Here is a 19,654-nt window from a genome sequence, read left to right as displayed (position 1 = left end):
AACTGTACACAGTACTCCATGTGTGGTCTGACTAATGATTGTAAAGAGTGGTAGGACTCTATGTTCTCATCACGGGAATCTATGCCCCTTTTGATGCAACCCTTATCTTGTTGGCCATGGCTGCAGCTGCCTGGACACTGGTTTTTGCAGCTTAGTTTGCTGTTTATTAAAATTCCTAGATCCGTTTCCCATGTCAGTGTTACCGAGTGTTTTACCATTTAGTATGTACGGGTGACTTGCATTATTCCTTCCCATGTGCATAACTTTACATTGTCAGTGTTAAACCTCATCTGCCACTGATCTGCCAAGCCTCCAATCTATCCAGGATCCCTCTGTAGCAGTATAATGTCCTCTTCAGTGTTGTAAATTACTTTACACAGTTTAGTGTCATCTGCGAAAATTGATATTTTACTATGCAAGCCTTCTACAAGATCATTTATAAATATATTGAAGAGAAAAGGGAGCAATACTGACCCCTGAGGTACTCCACTAGTGACAGTGACCCAATCTGAGTGTGTACCACTAATAACCACCCTCTGTTTTCTTTCCCTCAGCCAGTTACTTACCCACACACAGACGTTTTCTCCCAGTCCGAGCATTCTTATTTTATATACTAACCTTTTATGTGGTACAGTGTCAAATGCTTTGGAGAAGTCCAGATATACAGCATCCATTGATTCGCCGCTGTCAAGTCTAGAACTTACCTCCTCATAGAAACTGATTAAATTAGTTTGGCATGACTGATCCCTCACGAAGCCATGCTGATATGGCATTATTTGCTTATTTCCGTTGAGATGCTCTAACATAGCATCTCTCAGTTTACCCACAACAGATGTTAAACTTACTGGCCTATAATTTCCAGGCTCTGTTTTTGGACCCTTTTTGATTATTGGCACCACATTTGATATGTGCCAATCCTGTGGGACATTCCCTGTCAGTATAGAGTCTGCAAATATCAGAAATAAGGGTCTGGCTATAATATTACTTAATTCCCTTAGGAAACGGGGGTGTATGCCATCCGGTCCTGGCGATTTGTCTATTTTAATCTTTTTAAGTCGCTGATGTACTTCTTCCTGGGTCAGACAGGACACTTTTAAGGGGGAATTTATTTTTACATTCAGCATTTCATCTGGCAGTTTATTTTCCTCAGTGAATACATTGGAGAAAAAAATATTTAACAGCTTTGCTTTCTCCTCGTCGCTCTCTGGGACTCCCCCCTCATTACTCTTTAAAGGGCCGACACCTTCAGATTTATACTTTTTTACATTTATATAATTGAAGAACATTTTAGGGTTAGTTTTACTCTTTTTGGCAATTAATCTCTCGGTCTCTAGTTTGGCCGCTTTTATTTGTTTTTTACATGTTCTATTTTTTTCCTTATAGTTTTTCAGTGCTTCCGTGCTACCCCCTGTCTTAGTGTTTTATATGCTTTCTTTTTGTCATCTATTGCTTTCTTTACAGTTATGTTTATCCACATTTGTTTCTTTTTGTTTCTTAACCTTTTATTCCCTACGGTATGTACCTCTCACAATGAGATTTTAGAGGATGCTTTTAAAGATATCCCATTTTGTGGCTGTATTTTTATTTTTGAGGACTTTGTCTCAGTTAGTTAGGCCTATGGCTTCTCTTAGTTGGCTAAATTAAGCTTTTTTTGAAGTTTGGTATTTTTGCTCCTCCTGTAGAAAAGCTTTTTATGAATGATAATTGAAGGTTATTACTTTATGGTCACTATTTCCCAGGTGTCCCCTAATTAAGCCGAGGAAGTTGCGTTTAGCAACATACGCGATGAGTGGCAATCCACCACAGATTAAATCTATTTGTGACTCCTAAAGCCGACTTTACATGGGCCGATTTTTAGAAAAAAATGGTTCATTCTAATGCTCACTCCCAATAATGCCCTGTGTAAAGGTGCTGCTGATCACACAGTGAATGAGCAGATGCCTCAATCATTGGTGTCAAAGCATGTGGACACCAAAATCATAATTTCTGGGCAGCAGATCATCCTGTGTAAATTGTGATCTGCTGCCCAGAAACAAATGATTCTCTATAGGGACGACTAATTCGCAGCAACAATTGCTGGTCCTCATACAGAGGAGATGATTGTGGCATGTAAATCCAGCTCTCACCTCCTCTGAGAAGCAAGCATTTTTCAGGAATGATCTGTAGGTTCCCAATTATTGCCTGCTCAGTTGGTCTGTGTAAAAAGGGACTTTTTTCCTAGAAATAGAAGGGTCCCAAATGCAGACCCTCCTCAATGGTTTTTGTTCTGCCCTATGCAGCTCTCAGATGACCTGTACATGGTTTCTAGCACTATAGTGTCCTTGTGGAAAGATATTCCAAGACTAAGATTATGACTCATCATAGTTTTAGGGGATCTGTTCACACTGGCTATACAGGCACATTCATATACAGTTCAATCACATTTGATGGCAATAATTATTCCTGTGAAAACACTGGGCATTACAACTCAACCCAGTTGGGAGTGAATAGCGCTATTAATAGCCCGTCATACAATGACTGTTGGCATTGCTATAAACCATAGTGAGGATGCAACTGTAAATAGGAGCCTAAAGGTATAAGTCACAAATGGCAAATATGTTGAAGACATTTATGAAACTTAAACACCCGTTTTATGCATGTGAATAGGGCTGTTTTGGGAAGAAGTTCTGAAAGCCCAATTTAGATGAATTGGAAAGTAACAGACATTTCTGCTACATTTCGGTTCTCATTTAAATTTCACAGTATTTTCCTTTCAATAATTAAAAATTTGGGTGATTGAGGTCAGCACAACCCTGTATGTAGGTGCACATCACTATGGCGAATACATATACAAACGCAAAATACAAATGTGATAGGCACTCTGCAACCAGGCATTCTGCCCTGCCTCTATGCTGGATGAGGCATTGGTGTACATTTTGGGGCCAAAGCGTATAAGCCACTCACCACGTCAAGGTTGCCTCATTTGAGTGGTCCCTAACACTAGTTCCTACCTGTTTATGGGCCATGACAGCCACACAAGTCCAGGGGAGCGCAGGGGTACAGCATGCACGCCAAGCACACTCGCTTTTAACCCCGTCCGGTTGCCATTACAGCTTTCATCGGATCCAGGGATGCAAGTGTACCAACATTCATGCTGAGCCCACCATATACTTCTCTTGGAGCAAATGGATACTGGTAGGTTTCTATATAAGCAGACTCAGTTTTATACTGGACTTTAAAACCCGCCTCCAATACAGATTGACTGGTCAGGTGTGGCATGACTGCAGTGGAGATCGCCACGCCTCCAATATATACTACAAAGAAAAAAGTGGGTGATTGAGTCAGCACAACCCTGTATGTATGGTGCACATCACTATGTTCGAAATACATATACAAACGCAAAATCAAATGTGATAGCACTCTGGCAACAGCATTCTGCCCTGCCTCTATGCTGGATGAGGCATTGGTGTACATTTTGGCCAAAGCGTAATAAGCCACTTACCACGTCAACGGGTCGCCTCTATAGAGTGGTCCCAAAACATTGGGAAATATAACCTGTGATAACACCCTCCAGTCATGCTAAACACACGTTCAGATAGTACACTGCTGCAGGCAGGCCAGCACCTCCAAGGGTAAAGGCAAGCTCAGGCCATGTGCCCAGTTGGAGACCCAGAAGTTGCAGGGGCTGACAGTCAGTTCGTGTAGGCGTGTGCATACTTACTGCCCCACCATGTCGCACGTCCCCGTGATGTTCACGATCCAATTTGATATCTGCTCTATCAACTTTCGATGTTCTTTTATGCGCCTACCATGGTTGATCACGGGGTGGCGGGGGAATCAGGGTTCCAGGCCAGAGAGGGAGCGTGAGAAAGAGAGACCACATCCAAGAGAGGATTAATTCTTTCAAATTTTAAAATTATGAGTTGAAATATGGGAGAAATTATTAAAAGCGTAAAGTGGTGAAAAACTTTTCAAAATGTAAGCATTGAATGAAAGGAAGTGGCGCGCATTAAAGGGGTTCTGCACTTTCATTTAACTGATGATCTATCCTCTGGATAGATCATCAGCTTCTGATCGGCCGCTGCCTTCTCAATCAGCTGATCAGCGGGGGTCCTGGGTGTTGGACCCCCGCCGATCAGAAGCTGATGATCTATCCAGAGGATAGATCATCAGTTAAATGAAAGTGCAAAACCCCTTTAATTACTGAATAATATAGTAAATTTTATTCCCTGTCACCTATGCAGAGCAGGTGTTTATTCACGTCTAAAATTGTATAATGTCAACCCAAGAATGTAACAGAAAAAGTATCGAAATTTATTAGGCTGTCAACTAGGTAGAGGAGGGGTATATTACACCCAAAAATTGGTGAATCTCACCAAAAAATGTAGCTGACAATTAAAAAAAAATGTCTAGTAGGTATAGCAGTGGTACATCACATCCAAAAATTGGTGAATTTCACCAGAAAATGTAACTGACTATTTATTAATTTTTTTAGCCTGTCTACTAGGTATAGCAGTGGTACTATACACCCAAAAATTGGTGAATTTCACCCGAAAATGTTAATGATAATTTTTTATTTTTTTTTAACCAGCCTACTAGGTATAGCAGTGGTACTATACACCCAAAATTTGGTGAATTTCACCCGAAAATGTAAATGACAAAGTAGTGAAATGATATAAAATAAAACACATACAAATAAATAAAAAAATTGATTTATGAGGTGGAGTAGGAGTTTGAGGAGGCGGTGGACGTAGTGGTGTAAGTGGAAGCGGCGGTGGAGGAGGAAGAGGTAGCCAACACAGGTTTTTGGTTTTAATTATTTTTTTTTTAATATTTGGGTACACTCCAAAAGAGAGAATATCCAAATATCAAGATGAGCAATTGCGCTGCAGTATAACAATAGCTGGTTTGTGCCGGTATACATGTCTATTCTCGGGACAAGGTATGAACATGTCCTGAGGGATCCTTGCTGGTTCATTTTAATGAACGTGTGCTTGTCCATATTGGCTGTGCACAGGCGGCCCTGCGCTGTCTGTGAGTGATGCCCCCTGCCGTGCTAAACACACGTTCAGATAATACACTGGCTGCAGGGCAGGCCAGCACCTCCAAGGCGTAAAGGGCAAGCTCAGGCCATGTGCCCAATTTGGAGACCAGAAGTTGAAAGGGGCAGACCCGTCATTCAGTACGTGCAGGCGTGTGCACACATACTGCTCCACCATGTTGGTGAAATGCTGCCTCCTGCTAAGACGTTCCATATCAGCTGGTGGTGCTGGTTGTTGTGGCGTGCTGACAAAGCATTTCCACATTTTGGCCATGCTAACCCTGCCTTCTGAGGTGCTGGCGGTGCCCCAGCTGCGTTAGCGACCTCTTCCTTGTCCTCTGCCTTTGCCTTGTGCTTCCACTGTGCCCCCGCTGTCATGTGGGAATGCCACTAGCAGCACGTCTACCAGCGTTGCGTTTGTACTCGCGCATCTTACGATCACGCTCCAGTGAGGGAATTAAGGACTGTACGTTGTCCTTGTAACGGGGATCCAGCAGTGTGGCCACCCAGTAATCAGCACAAGTTAGAATGTGGGCAACTCGGCGGTCGTTGCGGAGACACTGCAGCATGTAATCGCTCATGTGTGCCAGGCCTGCCCAGAAGGCAACGAAAAGCTGTGGGAGGTTGTATCGTCTGTGTCCTCTGTATCCCCCCAGCCACGCACCAGTGATGGCCATGAGCTGGTCTGGGTGCCACCCTGCTGTGAACATGGTTGCTCCTTCTCCATCTCCTCCTCCTCATCCTCCACCTCGTCATCCTCCAGAACTGTGCCCTGGCTGGACAATTGTGTACTTGGGTTGTGGGTGCAGGAACCCACCCTCGGAGCCACTTGGGAATGACTGGCCGGAAACCCTACAAAATGATCCCTCTTCCTCCTCCTCCTCCTCCTCCTGTGCCACATCCTTTTCCATCATTGCCAGGAGCGTTTTTTCAAGGAGGCATAGAAGTGGGATAGTAACGCTGAGAACGGCGTTATCGGCACTGGCCATGCTGGTGGAGTACTCGAAACAGCGCAACAAGAAACACAGGTCTCGCATGGAGGCCCAGTCATTGGTGGTAAGGTGGTGCTGTTCCGCCGAGCGACTCACCCGTGCGTGCTTCAGCTGAAACACCACTATTGCCTGCTGCTGCTTGGACAGTCTGGCCAGCATGTGCAAGGTGGAGTTCCACCTTGTGGGCATGTCGCATATAATGCGGTAAGTGGGAAGGCCGAAGTTACGCTGCAGCACTGACAGGCGAGCAGCAGCAGGGTGAGAACACCGAAAGCGCACACAGACAGCCCGCACTTTATGCAGCAGCTCTGACATATCGGGGTAAGTTTGAAGGAATCTCTGCACCACCAAATTCAGCACATGCACCAGGCAAGGGATTTGCGTCAAACTGGCTAGTCCCAGAGCTGCTATGAGATTTCCCCCATTATCGCACACCACCAGGCCGGGCTTGAGGCTGACTGGCATAAACCACTCATCTGTCTGTTGTTCAAGGCCCGTCCACAGCTTCTGCGTGGTTTGGGGTTTGTCCCCCAAACAGATAAGTTTTAAAACTGCCTGCTGTCGTTTACCCCTGGCTGTGCTGAAGTTGGTGGTGAAGGTGTTACGCTGACCGGATGAGGAGGTGGTAGAGGATGAGGAAGCAGAGTAGGAGGAGGAAGCAACAGGAGGCAAACTGAAGCGCCCTGCAATCCTCGGTGGTGGTAGGACATGCGCCAAACTGCTATCCGTCTCAAGGCCAGCCGCCACTGCATTTACCCAGTGTGCTGTTATGGAGATATAACGGCCCTGACCGTACTTACTGGTGCACGTATCTGTAGTCAGGTGCACCTTGCCACAGTTGGCGTTGCGCAGTGCACACCTAATTTTGTCCCCTACTTGGTTGTGCAGGGAATGGATGGCTCGCCTTGAAAAGTTGTGGCAGCTGGGCACGACGTACTGTGGGACAGCCACCGCCATAAGGCCTTGAAAACTATCCGTCTCCACCAGATGGAATGACAGCATTTCAAAGGCCAGTGATTTAGAAATGCTGGCATTCAGGACTAGGGATCGCGGGTGGGTAGGGGGGTACTTCCTCTTCCTTCCAGCGTTTGGGAGATGGAGAGCTGAACGCTTCCATGGGACATTGTGGAGATGCTTGGTGACCCAGGTGTTGGTGTTGCTGGCAGATCCTCTGTCTGCGGGGTGCCAGGTGGCACTGTCCCTCCAGAGGTGGATGAAGAGGCCGAGACTGCAGCAGAAGAGGAAGCAGGAGGAGCCAGAGACTTTTCGTGGTTTTTGAGGTGTCTACTCCACTGCAGCTCGTGCTTTGCACTTAAATGCCTGGTAATGCAGGTTGTGCTCAGGCTGAGAACATTTATGCCTCGCTTCAGGCTCTGATTGCACAGCGTCTCTTGTCGTCAGCACGTTGTCTGAAGAGCTGCCACGCCAGGGAACTCCTTGGAGCTGGCTTTGGTATGCTCGGTCTTTTGTTGCGGTGGGCAGTAGGAGGCGTACTGTCTAGAGGACGGCCGCTCCGCTTTTTCACCCTGCTCCCTCTTCTGCTGTGCTGGTGGCTATGTGCGACCACCGCCTCTTCCTCCGAACTACATAGGTCACTCGCATGACCTTGATTCCATGTGGGGTCGAGGACCTCATCGTCCTCCACATCATCTTCCACCCAGTCTTCACCCCTGCCTTCCTTGTCGGTCTGCACACTTTCGAAAGCCCCAGCAGTTGGCACCTGTGTTTCGTCATCATGCGAGACGTGATGCGATGGTCCTCCCATGTACTCATCTTGAAAGATAAGTGGTTGGGCATCGGTGCACTCAATCTCTTCCACTTCTTAGGCAGGGCTAGGTGGATGGCCCTGGGAAACCCTGCTTACAGAGTCATCAAAAAGCAGAAGAGACTGCTGCATGACTTGGGGCTCAGACTGCTTGGCTGATTTGCAAGGGGGTGAGGTGAAAGACTGATGGACATCGCCTGCAGGTGCCAACTGTGGTCTTTCAGCAGGAGACTGGGTGGGAGACAATGTGAAGGAACTGGATCCACTGTCAGCAACCCAATCTTCTATCGCCTGTACTTGTTCAGGCCTCACCATTCGTAGAGCAGCATTATGCCCGACCAAATACCGCTGCAGGTTTTGTCGCCTACTTGCACCTGAGGAAGGGGTTTCACTTGTGCGTGTAGCTGGAACAGATCGACCACGTCCTCTCCCTGCAACAGGAGCTCCACCAGTAGCACCACGACCTGGGGCACGTCCCTTATTTGACGCTCTCCTCATATTTTTAGAATTTAGGATCTTGCCCTAAATTGGTGTTTAATTAATAGTAGAATAGAACGACAGTATGTAAAGGGTGTATCTCACACGGCCTGAAGCAGTGTAGGCCTGAATTAAAGATTTATTTGCACAAAATGGCTGTATTTCAAATGCCTGATTCAAACCCCTGTATGTAGAGGGTGTATCTCACAGGGCCTAAACCAGTGTATGCCTGAATTAAATATTTCTTTGCATAAAATGGCTGTATTTCAAATGGTTGTATTTCAAATGCCTGAATCAAACCTCTGTATGTATAGAGTGTATCTCACAGGGCTTGAACCAGTGTAGGCCTGAATTAAAGATTTCTTTGCACAAAATTACTGTATTTCAAATGCCTGAATCAAACCCCTGTATGTAGAGGGTGTATTTCACACGGCCTGAACCAGTGTAGGCCTGAATTATAGATTTCTTTGCACAAAATGGCTGTATTTTAAATGCCTGAATCAAACCCCTGTATGTAGATGGTGTATCTCACACGGCCTGAACCAGTGTAGGCCTGAATTAAATATTTATTTGGCCAAAATGGCTGTATATCAAATGGCTGTATTTCAAATGCCTGAATCAAACCCCTGTATGTGGAGGGTGTATCTCACACCGGCCTGAACCAGTGTAGGCCTGAATTAAAGATTTTTTGGACCAAAATGGCAGTATTTCAAATGCCTGAATCAAACCCCTGTATGTATAGAGTGTATCTCACACGGGCTGAACCAGTGTAGGCCTGAATTCAATATTGGTGCACCAAATGGCGGTATTTAAAATCTCTAAATCTAACCCAAATGTATTAAGGGTGTATCTCACAATGAAATCTGCATCAATGGCTGCCAACAAAATTTTTTGTGCCCAAACGAGTGTTTGTTTAACAACTGTAATTTCACACGTGCTGATGCTGCAAGGCCTGAAAATAGTGTTTTTTGTAAAAAAAAAGTGTGTTTTTAAAACCCCAGAAAATGATGGGTGTATTTCTAGCTTAAATTGCACACTGACTAATCCAGATGTTGTAGATTGCCAAAAAAATGTTTTTTTTTGGTAACAGAATATGAAAGCTGCATATATTAAACTTGAATTTAACACTTGCAGATCAGGAAAATACAGTTTTTTGAAAAAAAATGTGTGTTTTTAAAACCCCAGAAAATGATGGGTGTATTTCTAGCTTAAATTGCACACTGACTAATCCAGATGTTGTAGATTGCCAAAAAAGTGATTTTTTTTTTGTAACAGAATATGAAAGCTGTATATATTAAACTTGAATTTAAACACTCTGCAGATTAGGAAAATACAGTTGTTTTTTTTTTAAAGTGTGTTTTTAAAACCCAGAAAACGATGGGTGTATTTCTAGCTTAACAGAATATGAAAGCTGTATATATATATTTTACTTGAATTTAACACTTGCAGATCAGGAAAATACAGTTTTTTTTGACAAAAAAGTTTGTTTTTAAACCCCAGAAAATGATGGGTGTATTTGTAGCTTAAATTGCACACTGACTAATCCAGATGTTGTAGATTGCCCAAAAGAATGGTGATTTGCAATGTCCCAAAAGCTCAGATGCAGTGCATGGCTGTGATGGCTTCTAAGGTCAGACAGTTAACCGCTGGTTGATTGCTGCTCTGCAGCCTTTCAAAAAGCGCCAAGAAAGCGCCGAACACCGAACCCGAACCCAAACTTTTACTGAAATGTTTGGGTTCGGGGTCCAAAAATCCTAAAGTTCGGTACGTACCCGAACTTTACAGTTCGGGTTCACTCAACCCTAATTATGGGTTCAAATCAGCTCGGACATAATATAAACATGTACTGATATAAATATTGATAGCTATCATATATAAAACGTACCTATATTAAACGTTTGGGTTGAGGTCTGAATTTTGAGTGTCTTTAAACATTTTTTGGGAGATGAGGCCTTACTGATATTATGACATAATTATTGTTATGTGGCATCCAATAACTCTGAAAGTCTAAAAAATATTCTACTTGATACCAGCACAGAGCCATAATATAATATCATGGAACTTCACTAGACCTGAGCCTCTTTATCTTGTAGAGGATGTCTCATCCCAACAATCCATTTTTCAATGAAGACTAACCTGACAATCAGCTTATTGCTGCAGGTCTAGCTTCTGAAATCTATACTTCACAGAATTGCAAATCCATTCTTTCATACCTTGGTTTAAAGGTTATGTACACCTTTGGGGACATTTATTTTTATATATTTTTATTATTGCATTGTACTTATTTGAGCTAGGAAATCATTTTTTATTTGGTATTTATTAACAATATGGAATCATTTTTTCTGTACAGAGCTGACATGCTCTACTAGCTACCTGTGGATTTTTTGTCTTTTCCGTCATCTGAGGAGAAAAGGGCTCCTTATCTCTGCTCTATCACATTATAAACACTCATTAAAGCTCAATCCTTATCTTACTGATAAGAGTGTGGCTTAAATAAGTGTTTATGACCTCTCAGTAGTTTAGAGATAAGGCTAATTAGATGATTGGCACAAAGTGAAAGTACCAGTCATATGGTTAGAAAAACAGTTAACCCTTTTTAACAGAATAGCAATTTTTTTTTAATAAAGGTCAATTGAAAATATAATTTGTAGCCAAAAATAAATTAAATGCAATCATTTAAAAATTGCCTACAAATGTGTACATAGTCTTTAATATATCCCAACTAGGGTTGAGCGAACCCGAACTGTAAAGATCTTTTCAGTAAAAGTTCGGGTTCGGTGTTGGCGAGTTAATGGCGCTTTTTGAAAGGCTGCAGAACAGCCAATCAACAAGCATTTAACTCGTGTGCCCTTAGAAGCCATCACAGCCATGCCTACTAATGGCATGGCTGTGATTGGCCAGTGCAGCATGTGACTCAGCCTCTATATAAGCTGGAGTCACGTAGCGCTGCACGTCACTCTGCTCTGATTAGTATAGTGATAGGATGCTGCTGCTGTGAGGGAGAAAATAGGACAGAATCTTTAATCTGAAGTGCTTGTTAACTCAGCGATCTACCTAGATTTTGTTTTGTGGGTGCAGTGCACAATCTTTTTACCCTGCTCTGAGCCCAGTGACCCGGAAAAATAACTTTTATCCATATGTTAGTTAGGTGGGCGGCGCCGGCCATTTTATGCAAGTTCTGTGCACCAGCACAGTATATGTGCATTTGTGACAGTTAAATAGAAGCTGTCATTGTTAAATACAAGCTTAAAATACTTCAATACATTTTTGGCAATACCCTCCATCTGGGGCCTTTGCCGCATTAGTCAGTGTGCAATTTAAGCTTGAAATACAGCAATAATTTTCTGGGTTTTAAAAACACCCTTTATGGGCAAAATACTAAATTTTACAGCCCTTGCTGCATCTGTCAGTGTGAAATTCAAGCGTTATATACTGCTGTCATATTCTCTTATTAAAAAAAACACCCAATTTAGGTGAAAATTTCTAATTTTGCCGCGTTTGCTGCATCTGTCATTGTTAGATACACGTGTTAGATACTGGTGTTCTTTTCAATTAATAAAAAAAACACCCATTTTGGGCAAAAAACTAAATTTGCAGCCTTTTGCTGCATCTATGTCAGTGTGAGATACACACGTTAGATACTGCTGTTCTATTCTGTTATAAAAAATACACCCATTTTGGGCAAAATACTTAATTTTGCAGCCTTTGCTACATCTGTCAGTGTGAGGTACACGCGTTAGATACTGTTGTTCTATTCTATTATTAAAAAAACACCCATTTTTGGCAAAATATTTATTTTCGCAGCCTTTGCTGCATCTGTCAGTGTGAGATACACGCGTTAGATACTGCTGTTCTATTCTGTTATTTTAAAAAAACACCCATTTTGGGCCAAATACAAAATTTGCTGACTTGGCTACATCTGTCAGTGTGAGATACACGCGTTAGATAGTGGTGTTCTATTCTGTTATTAAAAAAAACATCCATTTTGGGCCAAATACTAAATTTGCAGCCTTGGCTGCATCTGTCAGTATGAGATGCAAGCTTGAAATGCAGCAGTAATATTCTGGGTTTAAAAAAACCACCCATTTTGGGCAAAGTACTTAATATTGCAGCCTTTGCTGCATCTGTCAGTGTGAAATACACGTGTTAGATAATGTTGTTCTATTCTGTTATTTTAAAAAAACACCCATTTTGGGCAAGATCCTAAATTCGAGAAATATGCAGAGATTGTCAAATAAGGGACGTGGCCCCGGTCGTGGTGCTGCTGGTGGAGCTCCTGTTTCAGGGAGAGGACGTGGTCGATCTGTGCAAGCTACACGCACAAGTGAAACACCTTCCTCAGGTGCGAGTAGGCGACAAAACCTGCAGCGGTATTTGGTCGGGCCTAATGCTGCTCTACGAATGGTGAGGCCAGAACAGTAGTAGATTGGGTGGCTGACAGTACCTCCAGTTCCTTTACATTGTCAACCACCCAGACTCCTGCTGAAAGATCAGAGTTGGCACCTGCAGCCGATGTCCATCAGTCTTTCACCTCACCCTCTAGAAAATCAGCCAAGCAGTCTGAGCCCCAATTCATGCAACAGTGTCTTCTGATTTTTGATGACTCTGCTAGCAGGCTTTCTTAGGGCCATCCACCTAGCCCTGCCCCAGAAGTGGAAGAGATTGAGTGCACCGATGCCCAACCACTTATGTTTCAAGATGAATACATGGGAGGACCACCGCAGCACGTCTCGAATGATGACGAAACACAGGTGCCAACTGCTGTGGCTTTCGAAAGTGTGCAGACCGAGAAGGAGGGCAGGGGTGAAGACTGGGTAGAAGATGATGTGGAGGACAATGAGGTCCTCGACCCCACATGGAATCAAGGTCATGCGAGTGACTATGTAGATCGGAGGAAGAGGCGGTGGTCGCACAGAGCCACCAGCACAGCAGAAGAGGGAGCAGGGTGCAAAAGCGGAGCAGCCGTTCCCTAGAAAGTACGCCTGCTACTGCCCAACGCAGCAAGGGACCCAGCACACCCAAAGCCAGCTCCAAGGAGTTCCCTGCGCGGCAGTTCTTCAGACAATATGCCACTACTTTTCCAGGCAAGCCATCCTTTCCCTGCACAACCAAGTGGGGGACAAAATCAGGTGTGCACTGTGCAACGCCATCTGTGGCAAGGTCCACATAACTACGCATACGTGTACCAGTAAGCCCGGTCAGGGACGTTATATCTCCACAACAGCACACTGGGTAAATGCAGTGGTGGCTGGGCCTTAAGCGGATAGCAGTTTGGTGCATGTCCTTCCACCACCAAGGATTGCAGGGTGCTTCTCTTTGCCTCCTGTTGCTTCATCCTTCTACTCCGCTTCCTCATCTTCTGCTGGCTCCTCATCCAGTCAGCGTAACACCTTCACCATCAACTTCAGCACAGCCAGGGGTAAACGACAGCAGGCAGTTTTAAAACTTATCTGTTTGGGGGACAAACCCCACACCGCGCAGGAGCTGTGGACGGGCTTTGAACAACAGACCGATGAGTGGTTGGTGCCAGTGAGCCTAAAGCCCGGTCTGGTGGTGTGCGATAATGGGCAAAATCTCATAGAAGCTCTGGGACTAGCCGGTTTGACGCACATCCCTTGCCTGGCGCATGTGCTGAATTTAGTGGTGCAGAGGTTCCTTAAAAATTACCCTGATATGTCAGAGCTGCTGCATAAAGTGCGGGGAGTCTGTTCACGTTTTTGGCATTCTCACCCTGCTGCTGCTCGCCTGTCAGCACTGCAGCGTAACTTCGGTCTTCCCGCTCACCGCCTCATGAACTCCATCTTGCACATGCTGGCCAGACTGTGCGAGCAGCAGCAGGTGATAGTGGAGTTTCAGCTGCAGAATGCATGGGTGAGTCGCTCTGCAGAATAGCACCACTTCACCACCAATGACTGGGCCTCTATGCGAGACCTGTGTTCCTTGTTGCGCTGTTTCGAGTACTCCACCAACTTGGCCAGTGCCAATAACACCGTTCTCAGCGTTACTATCCCACTTCTATGCCTCCTTGAAAAATTGCTGCTGGCGATGATGGAAGAGGATGTGGCACAGGAGGAGGAGGAGGAGGAGGAGGAAGAGGGATCATTTCATAGGGTTTCCGACCAGTCATTCCCAAGTGGCTCAGAGGGTGGGTTCCTGCACCCACAAATGCCAGGTACACAATTGTCCAACCAGGGCACAGTTGTGGAGGATGACGAGGTGGAGGATGAGGAGGAGGAACCGTGTTTACAGCAGGGTGGCACCCAAACCAGCTCATGGACATCACTGGTGCATGGCTGGGGGGATACAGAGGACACAGACAATACACCTGCCACAGAGGACAGCTTTTCGTTGCCTCTGGGCAGCCTGGCACACATGAGCGAATACATGCTGCAGTGTCTCCACAACGACCGCCGAGTTGCCCACATTCTAACTTGTGCTGATTACTGGGTGGCCACCCTGCTGGATCCCGTTACAGGGACAACATACCGTCCTTAATTCCGTACTGGAGCGTGATCATAAGATGCGAGGGTACAAGTGCACGCTGGTAGACGCACTGCTGGTGGCATTCCCACCTGACAGCGGGGGCACAGTGGAAACACAAGGAAAAGGCAGAGGAAGAGGTCGCCAATGCAGCTGGGGCACCACTAGCACCTCAGAAGGCATGGTTAGCATGGCCGGAATGTGGAAAAGCTTTGTCAGCACGCCACAACAGCCAGCACCACCAGCTGATATGGAACGTCTTAGCAGGAGGCAGCATTTCAGCAACGTGGTGGAGCAGTATGTGTGCACACGCCTACACGTACAGAATGACGGGTCTGCCCCCTTCAACTTCTGGGTCTCCAAATTGGGCACATGGCCTGAACTTGCCCTTTACGCCTTGGAGGTGCTGGCCTGCCCTGCACCCAGTGTATTGTCTGAACGTGTGTTTAGCACAGAAGGGGGCGTTATCGCAGACAAACGCAGCCGCCTGTCCACAGACAATGTGGACAAGCTCCTGTTCATTAAAATTAACCAGGCATGGATCCCTCAGGACATGTCCGTACCTTGTGCAGAATAGACATGTATACCGGCCTTTACCAGCCATTGTTATACTGCAGCGCAATTGCTCATTGTTGTATTTTGTTGTATCATTTAAATATATATATATTTTTTAAAACCATAACCAGTGTTGGCTACCTCGTCCTCCTCCACCGCCGCTTCCACCTACACTGCTACTTCCACCGCATCCTCAAACTCCTATTCTATATGGACCTACACCTCATAAATCAATTTTTTTTTTTTTATTTGTACGTATTTTATTTTATGTCATTTCACTCATTTGTCTGTTCACATTTTCGGGTGAAATTCACAAAATATTGGGTGTGATATACCCCTGCTGTACCTAGTAGGCAGGTAAAAATATTTCACTAATTTGTCTGTTACATATTCGGGTGAAATTTACCAATTTTTGGGTGTGATATACCACTGCTATACTTAGTTGACAGGTAAAACATTTCACTAATTTCTCTGTTACATTTTATGGTGAAATTAACAAATTTTTGGGTGTGATATACCACTGCTGTACCTAGTAGACAGGTAAAAAACATTTCACTAATTTGTCTGTTACATTTTATTGTGAAATTAATTAATTTTTGGGTGTGATATACCACTGCTACAGTATAACCAGTGTTGGCTACCTCATCCTCCTCCACCGCTGCTTCCACCTACACTGCTACTTCCACCGCCTCCTAAAAACTCCTACTCCATATGGATCTCCACCTCATAAATCAAGTTTATTTTTTTTAATTTGTACCCATTTTATTTTATGTCATTTCACTAATTTGTCTGTTCTCATTTTCGGGTGACATTCACCATTTTTTGGGTGTGATATACCCCTGCTGTACCTAGTAGACAGGTAAAAACATTTCACTAATTTGTCTGTTACATTTTCTGGTGAAATTAACCAACTTTTGGGTGTGATATACCCCTGCTGTACCTAGTAGACAGGTAAAAAACATTTCACTAATTTGTCTGTTACATTTTCTGGTGAAATTAACCAACTTTTGGGTGTGATATACCACTGCTATACCTAGTAGACAGGTAAAAAAAAATCCCTAATTTGCCTGTTACATATTCGGTTGAAATTCGCCAATTTTTGGGTGTGATATACCACTGCTCTACCTAGTAGACAGGTAACATTTCACTAATTTGTCTGTTACACATTCGGGTGAAATTCAACAATTTTTGGCTGTGATATATCCCTGCTATACCTAGTAGACAGGTAAAAACATTTCACTAATTTGTCTGTTACATTCTTGTGTGACATTTGACCATTTTTGCCGTGATTAAACCCCTTCTCTGCATAGGTGATAGGGACATAAATTTAAAAAAATTGTCAGTTACATTGTCAGGTGACATTTTACCAATTTTTCCGTATACAAACCCCTGCTCTGCATAGGTGACAGGGAATAAAATGTAAAAAATTATTTAATTGATGAGCGCCCCCTTCTTTCATTCAATGCTTAAACTTTAACAACTTGTCTCACATTTACGCTTCAATAATTTGTCCCACTTTCCCGCTCTATCATATTTAATTTCAAACAATTAACCTCCCTTGGATGTGGTATTTCTTTCTCATGCTCCCTCTCCGGCCTGGAACCCTGATTTGCCGCTAACCGTGATCAACATGGTAGGCGCAGAAAAGAACATCAAAAGTTGATAGAGCATATATCCAATTGGATTGTGGACATCACGGGCACGTGCGACATGGTGGAGCAATATGTGTGCACACGCCTACACGTACTGACTGATGGGTCTGCCCCCTTCAACTTCTGGGTCTCCAAATTTTTTCACATGGCCTGAGCTTGCCCTTTACCCCTTGGAGGTGCTGGCCTGCCCTGCAGCCAGTGTATTGTCTGAACGTTTGTTTAGCACGGCTGGAGGGGGTTATCACAGGTTATATTTCCTAATGTTTTGGGGTGTACCCTAATTAAAAAAATAAAAAAATAAAATTAAAACCAAAAATCAGCGTAGGCTACCTCCTCCTCCTCCACTGCCGCTTCCACCTTCACCGCCACATCCACTGCCTCCTGAACCCCCTACTCCATATGGACCTCGTCCTCCTAGATCAAGATTATTATTTTTTATTTTTAAGTATTTTATGTTATTTTAAGTCATTTCCCTATCCACATTTGCTTTCAGAGCACTTGCCATGCTATTAACCACATTTTGCTGGCATTTGCAGCCCTCTAGCCCTTTCCATGACATTCTTAGAGCCATTTTAGTGCTCAAAAGTTCGGGTCCCCATTGACTTTAATGGGTTTCGGGTTCGGGGTCAAGTTCAGGTCAAGTTCGGGTCCAGAACTCAAACTTTTTTGTGAAGTTCGGCCGAACCCGTCGAACCCGAACAACCAGGTGTCCGCTCAACTCTAATCCCAACATAACCTAAAATGTGTGGTGGAAAATGACCAACTTTATATATATATTTTTTTAAATAGTAAGTTTGTGATATTGTGTCACGAGGTGGCTATGCCATATGTGTATATGTGCAGCCACCCAACAGTTTTATTGTGCATTGCAGTCTGTCAAGGGTTATGCAGGCTTGCTATGACAATGACGCTCTTAACCAAATTCAAGCTGTGATTAGGGTAGACACATCTGTGCATGCTGGCTGTTTAAATGGATAGCAATCTATGCAAGACAATGAGGGTTTGGCTCCAGACTGGCTCTCTGCTCTAACTTACAGAGGGAGTCTTGAGTGGGGAATGCCTTATATCAGTGATGGTGAACCTTTTACAGACCGAGTGCCCAAACGGCAACCCAAAACCCACTTATTTATCACAAAGTGCCAACACAGCAATTTAACCTGAGTCCAATATAGTATGTGTTCTATGTATTTTATCATTTAGCTATAATAGCCTGCATACATTCAATGCACTGCCTGTGCTGTTCATAGTGCGCCCTGCGCTGATGAATGACAGGAAAAGTCTAAGTCATATTGGTACACCATACACAGTTTCCACGGTGCGGGTGCCCACAGAGAGGGCTATGACTGCCACCTTGGCACCCGTGCCATAGGTTCGCCAACACTGCCTTATATGCTGTCCAAATGATCTAATAAGTATACGGAAAGGGGTTGTTGTGATTTAACAACTATCAATATTTTATTTTTGTCTTTTCCCAACAACTCTTTCCTTTTACATAAGTCTTACATGCATTTTTATTACCTTTTGTTAATCCAGAATATTTCATAATTTAGCATCTTTCTATTTCTAATAATGCTGGATAAAATTACGTTTACTGTACCAATATAAGAAATATCATTAAACTTTATTTTTACTTTGAAATTGTTTTGACATTTTGAAGTTCCATTTTACTATATATATTTTTTCTAGCATTGAACAGTATTGAAATCTACAGCTACCAACTTTTGATCTGTTAAATCCCATTTTGCCAATTTTGCAGCCGGTTTACAACGAGAAAGTAGATGTGGGACTGCAGCGAAAGGAATACTAAAGTTTTACGTGAAAGGCCATATGCTGCAGAAATATGTTACTGTTGCAAAGTAGATGCCAGCCAAATGAGTATGAAACAAGAAATGACTGTTACACTTGTTTATAATACTATAATGTATGGCGATGAGTTCTCAATGTGTTCTTTAATTAGGAAACCATTTACAAAAACATGTTTGTCTACTTACACTTTATTACATAACATTCCTGTTTATTGACAAAACTTTTGTTCTTGCAAATAACTGAAAAGTCAGAAAGATATCCGCCGGAATAAATGATCATACAGTTGGGAGATAATTAACAATAACGTTTTATTTACCTTGTTAAAGTTTATGTACATTACATTCTGCTGTTTAGTACGGATACTGTGGAAATGTCAGGCAGCAATTTGTTTTTTTTGATGTCTTGGCAATTGTACTAATAATGAAGTGTGTGTATTTCCAATATTACTCAACATATCTACTTTTATGACTTTTTTCCAACATATATTTTATAGGAAAAATGCTAAATACTATTTATATACTATATTAAAATAAAAATATTGGTAGTAAAATAATATTTGCTCATTGAGGCATCAGCTGCATGTTAAAAGTGAACGTCTGCTCTTCTCAAGTCATTTCTTTTCCAATTCCCTAAGATACAGTATGTTCCTCTCTTTCTGTGAATTTCATAAAATGGTCAATGTCGTTTCAACAACCTTTGCATAAATCAACACTACAGGTTGACCCCTTAGAGACCAATGGTGTACTGTGTACGTCATGTTGTGTTAGTTACCCCATCAGGGTGTACACAGTAGGTCGTGAGATCAAAGTGTCACCGCAATCATACCGGCATCTAAACAGGTGTCACAGACAGCTGAGCTGTCTGGCACCTGGCAGGGGACCAATCAAAGCGGTCCCTGCCTTTAGAT

This window comes from Bufo bufo, chromosome 4, assembly GCF_905171765.1.
Source record: "Bufo bufo chromosome 4, aBufBuf1.1, whole genome shotgun sequence".
Lineage (NCBI taxonomy): Eukaryota > Metazoa > Chordata > Amphibia > Anura > Bufonidae > Bufo > Bufo bufo.
This window is presented reverse-complemented; position numbering follows the sequence as displayed.